The 23,272-nt window shown below is 39.2% G+C and overlaps 1 long non-coding RNA gene across 2 annotated transcripts in view; it reads left to right on the top strand.

Annotated features, from left to right (window-relative positions):
• Nucleotides 1–23,272, top strand: part of LOC307179750 — a 264,295-nt gene that overhangs the window by 154,618 nt on the left and 86,405 nt on the right. The window contains exon 4 of one of the 2 annotated variants that reach the window (XR_013825542.1): nucleotides 9,109–9,278. This is a non-coding gene — a long non-coding RNA (uncharacterized lncRNA). Of the gene's footprint in view, nucleotides 1–9,108; nucleotides 10,051–23,272 lie in introns of those variants that run through there. The other variant, XR_013825543.1, reaches the window with a different exon arrangement.

The following is a 23,272-nucleotide window of genomic DNA, read 5'->3' as shown; positions in this document are numbered from 1 at the left end:
TTGCGGTACGCGGGCCTCTCACTGTTGTGGCCTCTCTAGTTGCGGAGCACAGGCTCCGGACGCGCAGGCCCAGCGGCCATGGCTCACGGGCCCAGCCGCTCTGCAGCATGTGGGATCTTCCCGGACCGGGGCACGAACCCGCGTCCCCTGCATCGGCAGGCAGACTCTCAACCACTGCGCCACCAGGGAAGCCCTGTCTGATGCCCTTTTGACAGTCCAGAGTGCTTAAGCCAGGACTGCGCTTGGTTGCCTTTGCTTAACAGTTGTGTTCCAATGAAATAAAACTCGTGACTTGGCCATCCTCAAAACCACAAATGAAATTAACATTTTTAATAGCTGCAGTTTACCTTTCAAATTCTGCCAAGAAGATGAAAAAGAAAATTGGTGAAATTTTATTTTGATAGATAACATAGAAGGCATTTGGTAAAATCCTGTAACTGATTCATAGATTGCCAATGAAATGTCTCAGACAAACATATTTGTTCTCAAAATATGACAAACACTGCCCACTTCCGGGTGTATATAGGCAGACTACCGGTCTGTACCTAAAGCTTGTCGCTTCTTTCCATTCAAGACCATCAGTCATGCTTGGCCTCTGTGGAGCAGTTTAGAGCGTGTCTTAGAACTATTCAATTTTATAACTAGAAAGGAATTAAATAATTCTGTACAAACCTGTTTTTTAAAGAGGATAAAGTCTGAGGACAGAGCCCAAGAACTTGCCCTTTCTGGAACAGCAGGTGGAAGAACCATAACTGTGACCTGGACTCTCCGAGTCCCAGAAGCTGTGACCTGTAACGAAGATGCAGCCCTGACCTCATCCCCACCTGCCAGGGCCACAGCCACTGGGAGGTCCTGCATTTAAACCTGCCTTTTTCACTAGCTGACCGTGGAACCTTGGTCCAGTCATGTAACTTTCCGAGGACTCACATTCTTTCTCTCTTCTGAGAGAGAAATGGATGACATAACTTCTAATGTTCCCTCCAATGTGAAAATTTTATAACTCGATAAGCAATTCTACACTCAAATATTGTACTGTCTAAACTAAATAGCTAAATGCAAATAAATACAATAACTCCTCACATGCAGTGAATACTCAGTCTTGTCTGTTACATAGTTCAGCTTGTGTCCTGCTGAAAGTGTGGGGACCGAGTGTGTCCTGCCTGGTGTTAAAATAAACAGAAGAAGGTAACTTTCCTGGTGTATATAGTGTGGTTATTGAAGATTCCCATTTTAGCAAGTTCAGAAGATTTTACCCTTGCTTTTCTACCCATCACTGCAGAGGTAAGACTTTATAAGCCACATGGTAAAAGCGGAAACAGCTGCATTACACTCTGGGGAGTGGCCATACAGGAAGCAGCGTTTGCCTACCCATCCCTGGTCAGGGAACTAAGATCCCACATGCTGCCTGATGCGGCCAAAAATAAAATAAAACACTGCCATTAAAAAAAAAAAGAACAATCTCCCTTGTCTTCTCCATCTTACTGAGCTGTGAGGTTGTACACCACTGGGCCTTGGAATTTAGGGAATTAAAGCTCTGAATGGCGGGGTGTACTATCCCAACAGAGTAGGGGTAGGAGTGGGTGCTGAGGGACGGGTTGCTGTGTCCACCTCCATCGTTTCTCCTCTGGTTCTGGGTACAGAGAGGACGACTCTCCCTGCAGGACCTAGAGTTGGGCTTGACCACGTGGTGAGTCTGGACTGATCGTGTGTGCACAGAAGTCACTACCAAGCTATAATTGCTGCTGTTGGATCCTCTCGCCCTTTTGGGGGAACCCGAATTACAATGTGTTTCTGATGGTGCAGGTAAAAACTGCCGGAGCCCAGATCAGAGGGGCTGCTGGCCACGTCGTGAAAGTCAGGTCTCGGTAGACCACCTGGCACCGCGTTGAGTTCAGACATCTGAGGACCAAACCGTGGGGGTGTGACGTCGGTGAGGTTCGGGGCCCACTTCTTCTCCAAGGTACCCTTGCTGTCCTCACTGGTTCACTCGTCACCCACACTTGTCTCCTGTTCCAGTCCTGAGACAGCCACTCAAAAGCCTGCTCTCTCTGGATTCCCGAAAACGTGCCCAGAAAGTCCTGGATGTGCCAAGGATCTGAGCTCCATGTACAGCTCCGTGCTCTGCACCACAGAGCAGTTCCCACCAAGCCGCCATCCTGACTCTGGGAGAAGTTGCTCTTTCTTTAGTTTTGGGCCCTGCTTTCCAAATCTGTGTGAACTCTGTAAAAACACTTCAGACATTTCCTCCAACTTCAACTCGATCATCTGATCCTGAAGAGGGAAAATCAACATCAACCAGTTAGAATACAAAATCAAATGAATATGAAGCTAACTGCAGGGTGTTTGAAACTCAGGTTTGCATTTACAGACCCAGACTGTGCAGGACCAATGCCTTCATACCTTTGTCTAAGGGATATGTGACCGTGGAATCAAAGAGGCAAGCAAGACAAGGTTTCGTACTTCAGTCTCGAGACACATCAGCAGAATTCCCTGACAGGCAGAAGCTTTCTGAATACCGAGGAGCCTTTTATCATCGTGCCAGACGCTTCTCTGGCTTCCACGTTTCAGGGCCGCTCTGGATAATTTAGAATGCCATTTATAGAATTGCATAGAAGTTTTGCTAGGGCATATCAGCTGAAAATAAACAAAAGAAAAACTGCTGGTATGTGAAGTGCACTTAAAGTATAAAAATCTCAAATACAAAATGGTAATGTTCAAACTGATTTGGAAATGCACATTTTACTAAAGGATTTCTTCAGGCATGCTGGGCATAGGCCTGAGATTTTTTTTATTCCAAGTTTGAGAATCTTTGCTTTAAACTTTCCTATACATCAGAATCAACACAAAACTTTCCCTCAAGTTAAGCGTGAATTAGCAAGAAGAGACCTTTTGGGCAACGTGGAAGTTTTTCCAGCTGAGAGAGGCAGATGTGAAAGGCGAAGAAGTTTTCCTTTGATTTCTTTCATGTTTCTTTTGCCTTTCCACCATCATTCGTTCACATTGGGGTTCCTCTTTTACATATGCTATGTAGTGAAAAATAAGGATCGGTAGTAAGAACTCTTTGTTTGAGCTGTAAATGCTGGAATGTTATGGACTGAGGTTTATTTCACAGACTGTATTTTGGAAGTTCTAGGTTGTGCAAATTAAATTAGAATGCATGTCAATGTCTCCCTTATCATAACTGTTGTTCATGATTTATTATCGTGTTCATATTGGTTTGCATCTTTTGTTTCCTGTTTGTATTCTGCTCCATTTATTTCATACTTTCAGTGATCAATTTTACAGAATATACTATTTGACAGCAGATCTTCAAGCTAATCTAAATTGTATTATATAATATGCATGAAATGCTATTTAATTGGGATTGTTTTAAACAGGTGTCTCTACGTCAATATGCACATATTAAAAGTAAAAAAAAAGTATGAAAATATAAATGTAGACTATCCTATAAAATGGGGCTGTGAGTGACGTAAATGTATCTCTTTATTTTTTATATTACCCAATTTTCCTAAAAAGTTCAATGCAAATAAGAATGTTTATACTCTGAATTATTTTTCCATATGTGTGTAATGTGTATAGACACAGGCTATAATCCTCTGCTCCCAAACAATAATTTCTTGAAGGCTGACCAGTGTTCAGCTCAGGATCCCTCAGTTCTTTGGAATGGACGTGACGGCCCTACAATGGCCAGTAACCCTCGCAGCCACCGGCCAGACCGTCAGTGTAACAGGTGGTCTCCTCCACGCGGTGGCCGCACGGCTAGACCCCTCCTCTGTCCTCACCTACATCAGAGCGGATAGGAAACATGGTGCGTCTTTATCTCCGCTCCTCTGGTCATTTTTTCTCACCACAATTAAAATTTTCTCTAAATTACTGGCTTTAACCAGTTAGCTTATGATAGGCCTTAGGTATGTGATTTATTTTATATGCTGGTGCTTGGAGGTTGTTGATCTTCTTGAGTTTGTATATTTTACAGAATTTATCAAATCTGAAAAAAAAAAAGGCCATTATTTCTTCAGATACTTTCCCATTCTTTCCTCTCCTCCTTCAGGGACACCAGTAACATATCTGTTCAGTCATTGGTATTTATTCCACAGCTCTCTGATGAGCTAATTATTTTGTTTTATTCTCTTTCTGTATATTTTTTCAGATAATTTTATTGCTGTGTCTTGACTTTTTCACAGTGCCTAATACGGCAGTAATCTCATCCAAAGTTTGTTTTGTTTTGGTTTTTTACAGCCTTATGGAGACAGATTTCATGTACACAAAACATTTGCCCATTAAAAGAGTACAGGTCAGTGGTACCCTCAAAAGAAGCTAATTTTAGACTATTTTCATATCCTCAGGAGCAAACATAATACCCATCAGCAGTAATTCCCATTTCCTTTCCTCTGCCCCCCTTCTCCCAACCCCAGGCAAACACTAAGACGCAGGGTGTCCACGTGGATATGTCTGTGCTGGCTATTGCACATAAGCGCGGTAATAGAACACCTGGTATCTGGGGACCAGCTTCTTTCGCGTGGCATGATGTCTGCAAAGTTTATCCATGCTGTAGCATGGAGCCCTGCTTCATCCGTTTTTACTGCTGAGTCATATTTCATTGTATGGATGGGGACATTCTGTTTATTCATCACGTGATGGTAGATGAGCATTTACGTTGCTTTCACCTCTTGGCTATTAGGAATAAGGGTGCTGGGAATATCTGTTTCCAAGTTTTGGTGTGGATGCATCTTTTCATTCCCTTGGGGGTGTGCCTAGGAGTGGGATTGCTGGACCTTTGGCAGCTCTATGTTTATCATTTGGAGAACATATCGTACTGGTTCCCAATCAGATGCAATATATGTATTTATACATTCTCCACGTTCTCTGCAACATTTATTATTGTCTGTCTTTTATATTTTAGTCATCCTTGTGCATGTAAAGTGGTCACGAAGATTTACTCCTATGTCTTCATCTATGAATTTTGCAGTTGTAGCTCTTACACTTAGGTCTGTCATCCAACTAACATGTACCATAGTGCATCTAGAAGGAAACATAAGAGAGTATCTGTGGGACCGTGGGGTAGGCAGATCTTGGGGAAATGTAAACTAAAAGTGCTGTTCACTCACCAATATAGTAAAACAAAGCAACAACAGACACCACCCACATGGACCCACGTGGCAGCCTCAGCATCGAGTTTGAGAAGCAAAGTGCAGGGCACGTGGTGGTTTCTCATTGACTTAAACACACCCATGCCTTTGGACAGAGCATCATCACTCCCAGGTGTTTAACCAAGAGAAACGGGGCAAAAAAATATGTCCACAAAGTACTTACACAAGAATCTTTGCAGCAGCCTTGTTGATAAAAACCCCAAAGGTGAAATGACCCAAGCTCCATTAACAGCAGATTCATTGATAAGCACAGTGTGACACATTCATTTAACAGAATGTTACTTTGTGGTAGAAATGAGCAATCTCATGACACACCCATCCACATGAGTCAGAAATAAGCTGAGAGTCCCACTGACATGAAGTCCAGCACAGCCGAAGCTTATCTACCATAGTCCTGTTTGGCGGGGGGTGGGGGGGCTTTTTCATAGGCGATGCCATTGTCAAAAAACATATCAATATGAACACTTAAAATCCTTTTATTGTATTTTAATTATATCTCGACTGAAAAAATATATATAATCCAATGTGGAGCCAGGACATGGGTAGAGATGGAGGGTGTAAAAGAAGCAAGATTGATAATTTTCAAGTTGGGGGATGCTCAGTTGGATATCCATCATATCATCCTCTTTCCTTTTGTTTGGTTTTAAAGTATTTCATAGTTAAAATTTATTCTTAAAGTACTAGACACAGATTGAAGAAAGGGAAAGTGGTGACACACTGGGACACTATGAGAAAATTGGGGAATGTTTAACGAATGGAGTCACATTAGAATTGACATAGATATACTGCACAGTCAACTTTCAGTTTCACTTGTACTCTGGAAAATTAAGAATGGAGAGGTAAAAAGGTAAAAACAAAGATCGGTTCTCTTATCTGGTTACAATCAACAAAGTACATCAGATGAACCCTAAATCCAGCCCATGAAGAAACCCATCTGCAGGGGATTTTTACACTAAAAAACCCAGAAATATTAATATCTACTAATAACATGAAGCATGAGAATAATATGAAATTAAAGTTTAATAAATAGTATCTTACTGTATTTGCCAAGTGAGTTGTTTATTAATATAATTTTGGAAATTTGACTTTAACACCATTACAGAAACAGCGGTATTGCTTTTCTCTCATGCAGACTAAACATAAGGCTTTAACCAAAACTTTATATATTACTGCAAATACTGCGGCCTATCCAGAGTCTGCTATAATTGCAGACTTAGTGTGTGGGTCAGAGAAGTGTTTTCATTTTCTGTTTTGCAAATTCTGTCACCTTTCAGGTTGAATCTGCAAATCAAATCTGTACTTATAGCAGTGAAAGAAAGCAATACTAAAACTAATAAGAATTTGGGGAATATTGTGCCAGAAAATATGTCATGACACGTTCATGAAATCGATCAGAAATATGATATAAAGAGATAATCTATAAACATCCTCATTATAAATGAACAATGATTGTTTTTTGAAGAATGTAAATCATTTGCGTTTGCTTAATCCATTGTTTTCTTTACAATCAAGTATTCTTCTGCCATGAAGAACAGACTTTAGAAAATTATATTTACATAAGATAATTAAAATTATTTTATATTTATTTTATAATACATCCTCTGATCACTTCTTTCAAAATTCCCCTCAGAAATTCTGATTTTTGAGTATTTCCTCAGAAATTTCTTAGGAAAATAAAACAGTGAATTGAAGAAAAGTGCACATACGTCACGAAATTCACATTTCCTGAAGTTGAAATCAGAGACTATAGATTTCGATGTTTGCCTCATAAATCTGTTTTCTGAGAAATCTAGTGAGACATCCAAGATAAACATGGGGACAGGTTTGGCAACTGCGGCTGAGTGGACATCAGCTGCATAGAAAGGACATTCATCTCTGCTCAGGATGCATTTGGCTGGCTGAGCTGGAGCTCTGGGCAGTGACTAAGCACTCCTTTCCTACAATTACTCCCATTCTCTCTCCTGAAGAATATTTATGTCCACTGGTACCTCTGGTGCTTTTGTGTAAAAGTAAGAGGAGAGAGCAGTTGCTGTTGAGGAGGCGAGCCTAACAGAGAGGGGAGTGGGTTAGGGTGTGTGGCTCCCGGAGGGGGATTTCGCCCCTTAGCCGGGAGGGGAGGAGGGGGGCAGAGGACCAGACATCACAGCAAACCCAGGGTCTGCAGCTCTGGGATCTTTGCTGTTGATCCTGGGAGATTTGCTGTGGACCCCAGCATAAACGGGGGGGGCTCCCCTCCTTTCATGCTCCAGCATCCCTAGGGAGGGAAAATCTGGGGTACCAGGAACTGGAGACCCCATTTTATGCCTCCATGGCTCTCTGAGGCCTTGACGTGCTGGTTTGGGGGTTAATGTGAAACAGGCTTTCATAGGAAAATGGAGGGAGTCTATGTGTCGGTCTGATTTCCAGTAATTAGGCTTTTGGAAGATGCTCCTATAATAATTTGGGTAGAAATAATATAAGTCTTTCCTGAATTTCTAGTAACTGTGAGGAAAGAATTGGACCACATACGTGTGATTCTCAGCATTGCTTTCTTTGCTAATACAACAGAGTCTCTCTGTTAACGCTTCTCTAACTGACCTTGGCTCACTTGGTCCATGACTCTGCATAGGAAACTGTGTCCACTGAAGCGGGAAGGAGGTGGGAGGTGGCAGGAGCCCACCCACCGAGGGCCCAGGTGTCCTTGTAAAAGTCACACGGGTGATTCCAAGGCACCTGGAGGAGAGTGCTTCAACTCCATTCAAAATCTCCACTTTACAGGCATCACTTACATACAGAATTTTTTTAAAATTCTGAAACTCATAGAAACAGAGTACAAAAGTGATTGCCTGGGGTTGCAGTGGGGGCGGGGTGGGAGGAAGGCGGGCGTGGTTGGAGACCTTTGTCCAAGGGAACAGACTTTCAGCTGTAAGATGAATAAGGTCTGAGGATCTAACGTGTACCACGGTGACTAGTTGTTAACACTATACTGTATAATTGAAATTTGCTAAGAGAGTACAGCTTAAATGGTCTCACCAAAAAGAAAAAAAAAAGATAAGTATGTGAGGTGATGGATGTGTTAATCAACTAGATGGGGGATTCCGTCCACAGTGTATATAGATGTCAGATCACCACAATGCACACTCTAAGTATCTCACAATTTTATATTATTACACCTCAATAAAGGTGAAATAAAACAAAATCACTGCTTTACAGATTAACTTACAGTCAATATAAATGTCTCCAGGCGTCTGTGTTTTAAGCACTATCTGTACACATGGACAATAGGTCCTAAACCAATGAATGTATTTCATACACCTGAATCCAGTCAGGATCATATAATCAGAAGTACTCTCATTGTCACCTGTACATAAATCCAGCACATCACCCTGGAGCACCTGGTTCTCTGTTGTTGATTTCTCACTAAGTTCTTGGTTTCTATGAATCTCACCTTTGGTAAGAGATACAACCATTCCCTGTGCATGTTATAATTATTACTTAAAGAAAATTCAAATTTCTTTCCTTTACACTAATCATACCTTCTATGAATTCATCTATTTAGTTTACTAGATGAGTTTAACACTCCCCTGTTCTGAGTTGTGCGCTATTTTTTTTTTTTTTTTTTTTTTTTGCGGTACGCGGGCCTCTCACTGTCATGGCCTCTCCCGTTGCGGAGCACAGGCTTCGGATGCGCAGGCTCAGCAGCCATGGCTCACGGGCCCAGCCGCTCCGTGGCATGTGGGATCTTCCCGGACCGGGGCACGAACCCGTGTCCCCTGCATCGGCAGGCGGACTCTCAACCACTGTGCCACCAGGGGAGCCCCTGTGCGCTATTTTGAAACTCAATTTTAAAACTTATTTTTGCTTACTTAATAAATTGCTTCTATCATTAGTTTGTCCAGCTTTTAAGGATGAAAAGACCATCTGAAGAAATAGAATCACCATCACACTCTCTTATTGTGTCTTCCTTTGTTTTCTTCAGATGGTGAACTGAGCCCCAGAGGTGGAGCGAACTCCCAAATCCATGCTGGGCATGTAACTGAATGGGAGACTTAAGCCCCAAACACATCGATTTGTGAATAGAAATGATACTGAGAGAACAGCAGGCACCCGACTGTGACAAGAATTCCCCTGTTTCATTTTGTCAAGCCGGTGAGTGGATTGCGCTTTGCACTTAGAACTCAGAATGCTAAGTCTCACTCCAATACCTAAAATGCAAGGAAAAGTCAGGAAGGTGCTTTGTTGTATCTGAAGTTGTAATCAGTTTCCTCTGCTTTTTGGAGATGTTTTTCTTAGCCTAGTCTTTTAGAGAAAAACATTTTGTGAAATAGTTACTTAACCTTGTCACACATAGCCGGGTATTTATTTCTAGCAAGCTTGAAACACGAACGAGTTTTAAAGTTTTTCAATCAGTGATATCACAGTCAACACTGACAGCAATTATGAAATGATTTACAGTCTCCCTCCTCAGTCTAATAACTTTCTGAGTTGTGGGGGAAATGTGTTTCTATAGTGTTCCAGAACCTAAGAAACACAGAAAAGAGATTTACAAAAACAGGAAATTCTAAAATAGATGAAGAAAGCAACTTTTGTCACAGGATTATACATAGAGAAAATGTATCAAGAATGCATTTTTCCTCAACTGTTTCGCCTTATTAATCATGGAACTCAACCTTTGCTTTTGAGATCAAATATTTAATCCACTTATCTATTTGTTTTAGAAAAACACTAAATCACTTCATGTATTTATTGCGCACAAGATGAGTGTTCTAAGAGAATCATCATAAGGTGGCATGGAAACAGGCAAAGAAAAATGCTAATGTTGCCTTAATCAGGGAGATGTGACAGTCAAACTAAGACTTCGTAAATGTTGAATTCCATTAGCTACACGGGGAAAAAAGTTTATTTTCAGGAGAAGCGTGAGCATACTGCACCTAATTGTCAATGCGTAAAAAGCGCAGTGTGTTTGAAGTATGACAGTGAATTTGATAAAATGTGACTGTTGCCAGTTGAGTTTGAAGGTGCGAATTTGTAAATGCAAGTCACGGTCCGGCATGTGTCTGAGGGCTCCGTGTGTGAGGGAAAGGAGTTTGGTCTTCTTCCTGCAGGCTCTGCAGGGCCAGGGGTGGACAAACAGGGCCAAACTGTAGTGAGGGGTTGACTCCATTCCCCCCGGAATATCTCAACAAGTGATTATTCCCAGCCTATGGCTCAATTATCGTTTTACTTCTCCCTTACAACCATCCTTATAGAAGTATCTTCAATACCTGTCTGGTACTTGATTTGTACTCATTAGCTGAAAAAAAAATCAGTGACAACTGTAAAGCATTAGTGATGATAGTACGGAGTCTCGCTGCTGTGCACACTCCCCTCTGAAGATCGGTCCTCGGTACCATCCCCTTCAGTGAGTGCTTAGAATCCATCCTTTTCAAGCCTTTATTGTTTATCTGTGAATCCCAAATGTGGGGAGAATAAGGGATGCCTTCCTCCAGAAGGCGCTCATACAATCAAATGTATTGGGTGTTTATTAGGAAGTAATTTAATGAGACTTGGATGTCACAGTGCAAATTCCCAAAACTCGTTTGCCCCAGCAGAACTCCTCAATCTAAACCTCAACTGTTTTTATTGGCTTTAATGAAAATTTTAAGTGAATAATTTACAAATTAATATCATTTGCCTATGCAGATGTTTCACAGAGTAACAGAATATCAAATTCCATGTCAGTCTATAGATTATAAAAATGAAAAACGCTCTTTGCTACAAAATCTTCTGCCTTTATTCGTGAATGGGTTTAAAACATCCTTTGGGAAGCAGAGCACACAAAAACATAGCTTCCATTTAGTGAGTTCTCTCCATGTGCCACATAATAGTAAAAGTTAACACTTGAAGTTTGCTGAGCTAAGTCCTTTATATTTTGTTATCTGATTCAAAACTAGTACCAAAACCATGAGGAAAGTCTTATTTTTATTCCCATTTTACAGAGGAGTAAACTGGTTGTTAGATAAACAAACTTTGCCTGGCACTAGTGCGTGGATACAGACTTTCTGATTCCAAATCTTAACTGCTCTTGACCTCCCCCACTTACTTCCCTTGTATCTTCTAGACTTTATCTTTAATTATGCCAGGTAACCCCAAAGCCACCTATTTGGACCATGATAGTTGAATCTCATCTAAAATTAGCTGTGCTTTGACATTTCAAAACTTTAAAGTGATGAGCAGTTAAAAATATCACAATGAGGGACTTCCTTGGTGATCCAGTGGTTAAGACTTTGCCTTCCAATGCTGGAGTGCTGGTTCGATCCCAGGTCAGGGAGCTAAGATCTCACATGCCTCATGGCCAAAAAAAACAAAACATAAGCAATATTGTAACAAATTCAATAAATACTTTAAAAACGGTCCACATCAAAAAAAATCTGAAAAAAAACACAGTGGAACATTTTATTGTACCTCATATGGGGGTGTGATTGAGGATAATATAGAAATACTTAAAAAGCCATTTTTTAAAATGAGATAGCAAAATGTAAATGATTGGTTTGTTGGCTTTTAGTTTCAGTTAAAGAGATAAATTGAATCTTACACAGTCACAAATGTGATTTGTTGTAAAGACACCGTGAATTACTTAGGTAGTCATGCTTTCTGTGTTCCCCCCCCTCCCCCCCCCCCGTAATTAGGAAGCTTAGGAAGTGCTAAGCCAGATCCGCAGACCATTATTAGTAAATGTGAAAGCTGATAGAATGAATTGTAATGCTAACTTGCTTTGGCTTTTCTGATGTTTTCTTCATTTATTTTCTGCTTTGCTCAGATTACCTCTCCTTAGTTCTATTTGTGCTGCACGTTTTTGGAATGAAATTAGATGTAATTAATTTAATAATTGATTCAATAGTTGAGAAATGATATAATTTAGTTAGTACTCAACAAATATGTGTTTGTTTATGTATGCACTAATTTAACTCACGTGTATTTTTTACTTACCATATACCAGGTAAAAGCTTATTTTAAAAACTTTTTAAAAAATGAACTCAGGGTTTAAGTTGATATGCAAATGATTTCTGAAGAAATTGCGCTGCCACTCATTAAAATGGTCAAAAATTGGGAGAATCATTATATATCATTATTTTGCACATCTATGAATATAGTCTACAAAAGAAACAAGTGATATATTCCATTGTCTACACTCTATCTTGCATGAATTTACTTAAAGCTTAACCACTCAAAGTCACATGTGAAATTTTTGGTTGATAACCTGGGGAAAAAAGATATATAAAATTAGTTCACACAAAATGGCAAAATGACGCTAACGGTAAGTAGAGTTGCATGCTAAATGATTCTCACATTGCTGGCGAAATCAAATAACGGAGGATCTAGAGTTATGGACAAAGCACCACTGCAGTGCCTTCTTCCTGAGACAAGGTAAGTGGTGAGTCAGCGCGGGTTCTTAGGATGCCATCAGATAAAAACCTCGGCTTCCACCAGGAATGGCGCTTCTGTCCTTATCCTGACCTGGCTCCGTCCGCTTCCTCCACAACACTGGCCTGACCTTGACCCCATAAATCCGTGCTGCCTCTTCTGACACATTATGTGATTGTAATTACATAATGTGCGCGCACCTCACCTCATTTCCCCAGAGCACTATGTTGGTGAATTGCTTCCATGATTCATATGTGGCTTTATACACACATTCCCTTGTTACAGGACACTTGGGTGGCTTATATGTGGGGATGTTATAAACAGTGAAGTGCTGGACATCCCAGCACCTGTCATTTGGTAAACACCTCTTAGAATTCTGTTCCAGGAGTGGAACCCCTGTGCCATAGGGTTTTGCCAGACAGTCACCCAAAGCGGATACATAGATGTACACTCCACGAGCAGTCTGTGAGACTTCTCTAGTGGCTCAAATCCTTGCTAACTCTTGGAAGTTGGCATCTTTTAAAAATTTAGTTGTTCTATTGGGTGTCTAAAAATTTATGGCTTTAATTTTCATGTTCCTGGTGATAAATGAATTTCAGTGTATTTTCATCTTTAGTCATTTTAATATCACTTTTCCATTTGTTGTAAGGGGTCTGTTTGAGTGTTCATTTTTCTATTAAGTTAATTTTTATTTTTTATTAACTTATAAATATATATATTATATATATACACACATATATAAATAGAGATTGATTCCAAAGTTTCAAATATAATATATATCTAAAAGTGAAAGGAAAAATAAATAAAAATAAAAACACACCACAAAAAGTATTGAATATTAAGGAAATTACTGATAGATATTTTAAAACACACCATAAAGAGAAACAGCAATGTATATGCGTATTATTTGGTGGACTCTGATGGGGATTTCATATATATATGTTAATTTGGGGAATGGAAATCTTTATAACACTGAGCCTACCAGCCACAGTACTGTGTATTACTCCATATACTTACGTCATCTTTAATTTTTCTCACTAGGGTTTTGCTGTTTTCAGTATAGAATATTCTGATTTTATGAAGAGTTGTATAGCCTCCTCTCTCTTTCTATGTGCTTTGGAAGACTTTGTATAGGATTGCTGTATTCTGTTTCCTAAAAGATGAAAGAATTCACCAGTGAAGAAATCTATGTCTGGAATTTACTTTGAAAAGGTTTAATTATGGACTCAATTTTTAAAATATGTATTGGATTATTTAGATTTTTGTTTACTTCTGTCAGATTTGACAGGTCGCATTGTTGAGAATGTTATTTATTATACCAAGGTGCCAACTCTGTTGGTGTAAAATTGTGCCTAATCTCCTTTCATTACCTTTCTGAGGAGGACATGATCAGTTCTACTGCTTTCCATCACTCCTCATACTTGGAATTTGTCTTTTCTCTCTTCTGCACTTGATCATTCTTGTTAGTTACTCACAATTCTATTAATCTTGTCAAAGTACCAGTTGGTGGCTTTGTAGATGTTATTTAGTATATATTTCCTTCTATTTCTTTGATTTCTGCTTTTATCTTGATAATTTCCATCTTACCAATTTCCTTAGATTTAATTTGCTGGCCGTCTTCTAGCTGCTGGAGACAGCAATTTAAATTATTGCTATTTCAGCCATTCTTCTTTTCTAAATTTGCATTTCTGGCTACACATTCTCTCAAACAATAGCCTTCAGCTGCATTTCACGATCTTTATATGCTGTCTTTTTATTGTCATTTAGTTCAAAATATTTGAGATTTAAAAAACACTGTGATATCTTCTTTAACACATTATTTGAGTCTGAATTAATTTACATGTAACTGGAGATTTTCTAGTCATTTCTTTAGTAATTGAATTCTAGCTTAACCCCGTTGTGGAAAGAATACATATTCTGAATGATTTCCATTTTTTGAAATATGTTGAGCCTCACTTTATGAACAAGCCTATTGTCAATTTTGGTACATGTTCCATGTGCACATGAAAAAGGAATGTGAGTTTGGTTTTGTTGAATTCCGTGTTGCATACATTACAATCATGTTTTTCAGATTTGTATTCTCCCAATTTTTGTTTTTCTCTATCAGCAATTGAGAGACCTTTGTTGAAGTGTCCCACCATGATTGCAGATTTATTGTAAATCTTGTTAGTTCTTTCAGTTTTTAGTTCTTCTTAGTTTTAGTTCTTTCATTTTTTGCTTCAGATATTTAGAAATTGGATTATTGGAAGTATATGGCTTTAGGATTCTATCTTTCCGTTGGACTGACCCCATTTTAATTAGCAAATAGCCTTCTTTATTTCTAATAAGTCTTAAAATCTAATTTGCCTGATATTGTCATAGATTCTGTATCATTTTTGTTTAATGTTTGTATGGTATGTATTTTTTCATGCTATTACTTTCAACCTGTGTGATTGTACTTAAGATGCCAATTCTGATGAGCATGTAATTGGGATATGTTTCTTATAAAGTCTGACAACCTTTGCCTTTTATTCAAGCTGTTCAGACAGCTTATATTTAATGTAATTACTGACAAAATTGATTTAAATCTGGTATCTTTGTATCTGTTTTCTGTTTTTCCTACTTACTTTATGCTTTATTCATTTTCTTTATTTTTTAGATGTACTACATTTTTTATTTTTCCATTTTTCCTGTATTCATTAATTACGCAGTCCTCTAATATTCCTTCGATGATTACAACATTCAAACTTGCATATTACAGTCTGATCCATACTTTATCACTTTGCCAATACCATAGAGCCTTAAATCAATGTTGTATTTCCTTCTCTGACTTTTACATAGTCTTTGTTATGCATATTTGTTTTATACATATGTCAATTTCCACAAGAAATTGGAATTATTATTTTACACAGTCAATAATTCATATTTGTCCCACATATATGACCCTTTTGTGTATTTAAGTTCTCTTGCATTTTGTAAATCTCTCTTTTCTGTAAGAACTTGCTTTAATACTTTTACTAGTGCAGGTCTGTTGGCAAAAAAAAAAATCCTGTTTTTTAAACTAAATCCTCCCTTCCTTTTGGAAGAATATTTTTATTTGGAGAAGAATTCTGAATTGGTAGATATTTACATTCATTCTTCAAATAAACATATACTTCTAAATTGTCTGGCCTCCATTATGTCTGCTGAGATATTAGCTGATAAAATACCCTTTAATTTCATATGTGTCCCTCTTTTATTTTCTAAAAAAATTAATCACATTAATTTTAGAGTACTGCTATCTGTGGGTTTGTCACTTGCATTTCTTCTTATCATCTGTCATATTGTCCTGACAATTAGCATGTCTATTAATTCTTAGTATATGCTGGACGTTGGTTTAAGGGTAACGGAGGTTATAAATGATGTTAGCTTCCACTATAGAGGATTACCCCATTCCTTTGTAAGGATCAAACATGGGATGGGACTGATCACCACAGTGCATTTGTGATTTGAACTTAGTAGCATGTTCCCGTTTGGGTAATATCCAGTCTACTTTTGGTGCACCCTTTATACTAGGGCATAGCTCTCCAGAATTTCCAGATGAGAGCTTGGTAACCTCAAAACTGAGGTGGGTGTAATTCCTTCTCTTACCAGTTGTAAGCGTCGCTCTTCAGTTTTTTCACTTCCCATGTTTTCAGAATTTGGTAAATGTCTTGAGAGGGAGAAGAGTCGTGTGCTTGATGCCACTCAAGTCTCCCACCTGTAAGCAGCCCCACGTGAGCGTCACATCACTGCTGTTGGGGTTTTTTTGTGGTTTGAGGGTTTTGCTTTTGATTTTCTCAGCCAACAGCTGTTGGTTGGTTGGTTTAGGTGTTTATTTTATTTTGTTTTTCTTGCCTGAGGTCAACTTCTCAGTTACCGGATGTTTGCCGAGTGAAGGGACGTTAAGTCCTCTGTGTCTCGGGCTCGGATCTCTGGCTGGCTGGAGTCCAGGTGCCTCTCACAGTAGGTCTTTACCCTTTGAGCGTTTGTGCTTTGGCACCGAGCACAGGTTTTGCCTAGCTCGTTAGCCTCCTGCACAATTGTCAGAATTCAAATATCTTGTGGGGAAAATGAGCCAGTGCCTTGGAGACCCTTCACATCTCATACTACGTCCTTCCGGCCCCTCAGGACCACAAAGGAGCTTCTCAGCTCTCCACTTTTGCCATGGCAGCCTCACACGACTATAAAATGTGATGCTGGTTTATTCTCCTCCTAGCTGGGGTCCTTGGGAAGGTACTGGCAGCCCACGTGCAGAGCTGAAAAGACTACCAGAAAAAGCTGGCTGCCAACCACACACTTACCTTCACTGAAGATTTGTCAGAAATATTGCATGAGGATTTAGGTCACTGAGACTACCTAAAAGGTGATACAGCTGAAGGACAATGTATTTTCAGGTCTCTAATAAACAAAGTGAAAAATTTAGCTCTTGAATTAATTACAATAATATGTTATTGATTCTTTATGCATTATCTTAGGAGTATATATACATATGAACATACACATATACACATGCAGATATACATGTGTACTGTATACGTATTTAGATTTTATATAAATACAATCACTTTTTGAGCTCTTGTCTTGATAGTATATATCATTTTAACCAGTGCTACAAATCTATGATTTATACACTGTTTTCTCAGTTTATATATCAGGCAGCTGTAGCTTGATGAAGCTTAAATATCTTGCCCTAGTCACCTGCTAGGAGTGATGTGCTATTTATCCACAATCATCATGGAAATATAGAGAGTGTTCTCTGGTTCTGGGATTATTCGTGTATTTTTTAACAGAAAAAGGGAGGGACAGCATTAAAGGCCCCACTAAATGATGAAACAGTTGGATGATCGCTGCACAACAGTGCATTCTGTCTTCAGTAGTGAAATGATCTCAGACCTTCATTTACCCAAAGATTATATAAATTAATGAAATAAATGACTTTAATTAGGTATTCTGAGGTATTTTATATATTCTACTTCACATATTTCCCATTTCTTTCTCTGACATGAAAATGAGATAGTTTGTAGGAAAATTAATTAATGATGAAAGGTAATCACACACAGCTTTCCAAGAAAAAGAGGATAACACATGCACATCTAAGAAGGTTTAGAAGTGAAAGTTTCCTATTACTGCTCTTCAAGTGATGCCTGAGTGTTCACTACCAAGCACCTGAGCCGAATTTATTTTCCGGAAAATTTTAAGATATTGGTTATTTTTATATTATAGAAAATTTTGACCTAAACTTGGGGTTATAGCCAAGATGTGGGTCGTATCCTAGTGGTTCCTAAGAATCTATTCCCATCTCCATTCAACAAAGTCACAGGGGCTGTTAAAACGCGCTTTCTCCTCAATGTGTTACTGCAGTTGAAATTAAGGGGTTAAAGTAAGTGTAACCACATAGTGCATTCTCACCCTCTGTTCTTCCCACGGGAAGGAAGGAGGGGAGGGGAGGGAAGGGGAGGGAGGCTACATTATATTCCTAAATTCTGTCCCAATTTTGGTATCAGATGACCTTCACCTTATAAGATCATACAATGAAAGATTTCTACAGTGCAGTTAAGTATGGGTTTAAAATTGTTTCTTCTAGAAAAACAAAGGACAACAGATTTTCATTACATTTGTATTTTTTGCAGAACAAAGAGGCAGCATTAAATCTAACTGTGCACATTGTCTCAACAACCTGGTTTCTTATCCTTCAGTAAAAGCATCCTGATATTCCTCAGGAGAGATAAATCCTTTATGGCAACACCCAAAAGAATAAAAAAAAAGAAAGAAAGAAACCAAACATGACAGAACCCCGAATATGAAAATCTATGTGTTTGTAGGGTTTGGGGTCAGAGTCATTTCCAAAGTGGGATCATTTCTGAGAAGTGTGTGTCCTTTCCTCTCCTCCCCGATACGGGTCAGAACCAGGATGCCAGGTCCCCCTGCAGAGCACCCACTCCCACCAGCACTTGTTCATGCACCTTTCCCCTCTTGCCATGCTGACTCATGCAGACGTGGACTCTGCTCCGTGATACAAGCAGTCAGTTTTCTCAGAAAAAGAGTCACCCACGCGTGCGTTACAAATACACAAATAAGCATCTGTTGTAACGTGTATATTCATTATAAAATAGGCAATTATGAGGCAGGCATATCAATATATAAACCAATTCTCAGGGACTGTGAAAGCATTCATTCCGTCAAAGGTCAGAGTGCACAGCACGCACACACTCTCTTAGTTTTATAACACTGTTATTTTATGTATCCCTTAAATTCGTACCTTAAGTGGCTACCGCTTCCCAGGAGCGCTGCTGGGTAGTGGAATATAGGGGTGATACAGGAGGCAAAGGCACTGTCTCCCAGATAAAACAGTTTTATGAGGACGGGGACGCCTTCTAAGGTGAAACAGTCTTTCCAAAATGTGAGATGAAGGCAAAAGTCCTCGGAACTGAGATGGGGAAGTAAACCATTTTAGGAAACATGTGATCACCCACGGTGGCTCTGGACGCATGTCCACAGCCTGTCCACACGTACACTTGCCCCTAGGTCTCTTCCCCGGCCTCAGGCCCTCACAGCCGCTCAGGGACAGGAGGGATGGAGCAGGGATAACACACAGTGGATGCCTAAGGGGAAATACAAAGTAAATGAGCTTAACTCACCCCCTCCCTTTCCTTAGAGCATTTACTTTAGAAAGCTTGTAATTACTTTCTCTGTCTTTTGAAGGGTGTGTAAATCTTTTTAAAGTCTAAATAAGTCTGCCAGCCTCAGACCCAGGAATAGGCTTCTCCAGGACAAGGGAGCCACCAGGTTGAAATGCCACCATCAGGGACATGGTACCCTGTCTCCCAGGCTCTGTGGGAGACGAGAGGCCTCCTTCAGGGGCACCTGCTCCAAGTTGCAAAATGACCACCTGCGGTAAAGACCTAAGGAAGTTGATTTTTCCTTTGGATGAAGCCCATGAGCTAACGCAGGTGGTCACCCAACTACCAGGTGAATTTAGGATGAACCACATGGGACAGACAGTGCTGCCATGTCCTCTCACCTGAGGACCGGTTAGTGTCACCTTGAGAACATGCACGTAGTGGGTCCTACCTGCCTGGTTACATAAAAGGGTGAGATTTCCCTCTGTCTCTGCACCTCTTAGTGGATTGTCTGTGATACGCAGCGCAATTCTGGTTTAATGCTTATTTGATAGTAAAACTGTTTTCTTTCTCTTCTTCCTTTGTGGAGTGTCTTTCTGGGTGAGAAGGAGATTTTGTTTTTTATTGTATCTCCCAACAACACCCATGGCTTCAAGTCTGTTCTGATATAATGTGATGAAAAGGAGAATTGGGTTTTATTACACAAACCAGTCATGTAGCCTTGGGGATGCCCTTCAACCTCTGTGTGATGGAAAACCTTAATTTGGAAAGTGAGGTTGATACGATATGCTTCTAAACTTGTTAGAAATGTTCACGTTCAGCCTGGTACAGATTCAAAACAGCATTGAAAACAAAAATACATCTTGCAACAAACAGTCTTGAAATGTACATACTTTATGAGTAGGTGAAGATACTCATGAATTACGGGAGATTAAATTATGTTTTTAAAAGCCTATGCAATTAAAATATGAAATATTTTATATAACATGATAAACTTTATTGAGGTATAATAGTTAACATATTGATAAAATATTTGAAGGTTTTTTTTTTTTTGAACAGGTAACTATTTACTAGGAAATTAAATGTTCCCCAAGCATGCCTCTTAGTAGTTTCCATATGTAATTCTATGTAGTTAATCTTTCTTATTACAGTTTTCTCTTTTTTCTTTGAAACTCTTGTCCCTAAAACAATTCCTGACCCTGGGAGAAGACTCAATAAATATTTGTTAAATAATTGAATGGTGACTTTTTTGGTTATTCAAGAGGGTTTTTCTCTCTGATAAAGGATCATTGCATGAATTTTTCCATTTCACTTTTACTATAGCTACCAAAAAATGTTTTTAAAGTAATTTTAAAATAACTTGGTTTGGCTGTACAGCTTTCAGCTAAAAATATCCATACATAACCCTCCTCCCACTTTCCCGCTAAACATCCCCTCAATACACATTACACATTATGTGTAATTATGTGCCTTGTAACAGATTCTATTTTAGTATTATGGTAATATTGTACCTTAATGTTGACCGTGGAGAATCTTGTTAAAAGAGCCGCAAGTAAAAAAAAAAACAGCATCATCACACTATTAAATACAAAATATTTTAACCACAACACAAAATAAACCATATAGCAAAGCTCAGACTGGAAAACATAATATGAAAAGAAAGCTACTTCCAACCTGCAACACAAACTATATTAAAGAAAAAAAAGAAAAGAAGAAAGAAAACACCAGATTTGCATTTATGTAACCCAAGCTTGCTCAGATTTGGTTAGATCTTTAAAGCCCATACAACTCTGGCACATACTGAAGTCTCTAAGTTTCTCTCTTATGACTTACCCACTATTGTTATGTAGGAAAATGAGCCTGAGCTTTGTTTGCAATTAGCATCTCTGGTGCTGGCCCAGGATTGTGAGTTCATTGAGGTGCCGCATAAGAAAAACTGTAGTCTGCCAGCCTTGGAAGAGTGGGCCTTATAGACGCCACAGTGGGAATTGTCTGCATAGCCCAGGCCTGCAGTCTGCTGATCACTAATTGTTGTTTCCAGCAGCTTTTCCTTTTTGAAATTCATAGTTGCACTAGGCTTTCCATAGTCTGGCATGGATTTTGCAAACATTTTCACTTAAACTTTTGCAAATGTTAGGAGAATTATATCCTGGAGGTTTTAGAGTAAATGATTGTTCTTTGAGTACTCAGGAAATACTATTTTTTAAAAATACCAAATGATGGTGTTTTGTTTTGTTTTGCTTTGTTTTTTTGAGCAGCTCAAAGTTCCAAAACCGTATTATAGAATTAGAATGAAATTTAACTAGAATTAACAGTTGTGTAATTGTTTGGGCCATTTTCTGTTTATGTTTAGAGTGTGGTTTGGTCTCTGTAGCAAATTAATAATAAGGATTTTACTCCTAGAGTATGTAATTTGACTGGATCAACGCAATTTTTTCACTCCCTTTCTCATTTTAATTCATAACAAAGTAAGTGAATAATAAAAATTGCTCTAGTGAGATGATCACTATTTCATTTTTTATTCATAATCCTTTTAATTCAACAATATATGATTTTTGTCTACTAACTTATTAAGTTTAAATGGAATTTCTGGACATAAAGTGTACGTATATTTGCATAGCTAAATTGGTTCTTAGAAAAATATTACCCTGGAAATAAAATAACAGTAGATCTAGTTGATTGATTACATTTTTGATTTTTAAAATTCTTCAAAATAAATAGCAGTTGAATTATTCATATGTAAGGAGTTGCATGTAAATTAGAGCACTAAAATATTAAATAAAATGGCAAAATGTACTTTATTAAATGTATATATGGAATGCATGCTGTTAGAATAAAATTAAAACAAGGATACACAAACATGCACATATGTACACTATCTCTCTTGAATATCTATATATTCAAGAAATATAAAGTAAAAAGGATTAGAGTAGCAACATATAATTTATGAATTTTTAACTTCCTTTTGATAGGACTGGTAATTATAGAATTTCCCTAGTATTTTTCAAGATGAAATCAGTCTGGCAGCCTCAACACCGTGTTCCTATTGGCTGTGAATTCTGTCACTCCCAGGACCAGGACAAGCCCCGCCTCTCTGAAAGGACTGGTAACTGAGCCACACTGTACCTGCCCCTTCTCCAGCGGCTCTAAGTGAGCTGAATCCCAGACATATTTCTGAGACTCTACATCCTGGGGAAGAAGGAAGCTATGGGAAGGGGCAATTGGGTCAATGCTCCTCCAAGACAGCCTGAGTGGCCACCAGGTTCTTAGGGGTTCTCCCAGGTCCTCTCCAAGGATGGTACTGGCTTCCTCAGCGTGGACGGGAGATGCGGCCCTGTCCCCACGTCGTGGCCCACGCAGCTGTGCCAGGGCAGGGGCAGAGTCCCTGGTAAAGGGTTCTGAAAATGGAAACGTAAACCCTTATGGCCCTAGGCTGAGCCGTGAGGAAGAAGGAAATCCTGCCACTTGGGACAACATGGATGGACCTTGGCGTATCAGGCCGAGTGAGAGAAGTCAGACAAAGAGGACACGTGCTGCTTGATGCCACTTATCTGTGGAATCTAAAACAGTCAAACCAGTAAAAACAAACAAAGCAGAGAATGAAATGGTGGTTGCCAGGGGATGGCAGTAGGGGGATAGGATTGATGGTGTTTAAGGGTACAAACTTGTAGCAAGGGATTTAATGTTCAGTATAGTGAACATGGACAGTAACACTGTCCTATAAGCGTGTAATGTGGTAAATATCATTACATTGACTTGTATTAATGTATACAAAGATATCAAAGTAACGTGCTGTACACCTTAAATTTACACTATGTTGCGTGTCAGATTTTTCCAATAAAAACTGGTAATTTGGGGAGGTGATGGGGGAGGTGTTAACTAACTTCGTTATGCTAATCATTTCATAGTATACAAGTGTATCAAAATGTTACTTTGTACACTTTAACAAAACGTTCTATAGCACAGTAAAGGGGGTGGGGGGATGAAGAAACCCCGGGGCCTCCATTTCCTATGCGACATGGGCACACTGAGGTGACACCCTCGTGGGGCTGGTGGAATGACTGAGCCAGTGCAGATAGAAGATCTGGCATGGCGTCAGCCTAACTCACATTCAGTGTT

Source organism: Stenella coeruleoalba (assembly GCF_951394435.1).
Source record: "Stenella coeruleoalba genome assembly, chromosome: 21".
Lineage (NCBI taxonomy): Eukaryota > Metazoa > Chordata > Mammalia > Artiodactyla > Delphinidae > Stenella > Stenella coeruleoalba.
Note: the sequence above shows the minus strand (reverse complement) of the source record. Positions and strands in the feature narration are given on the sequence as shown.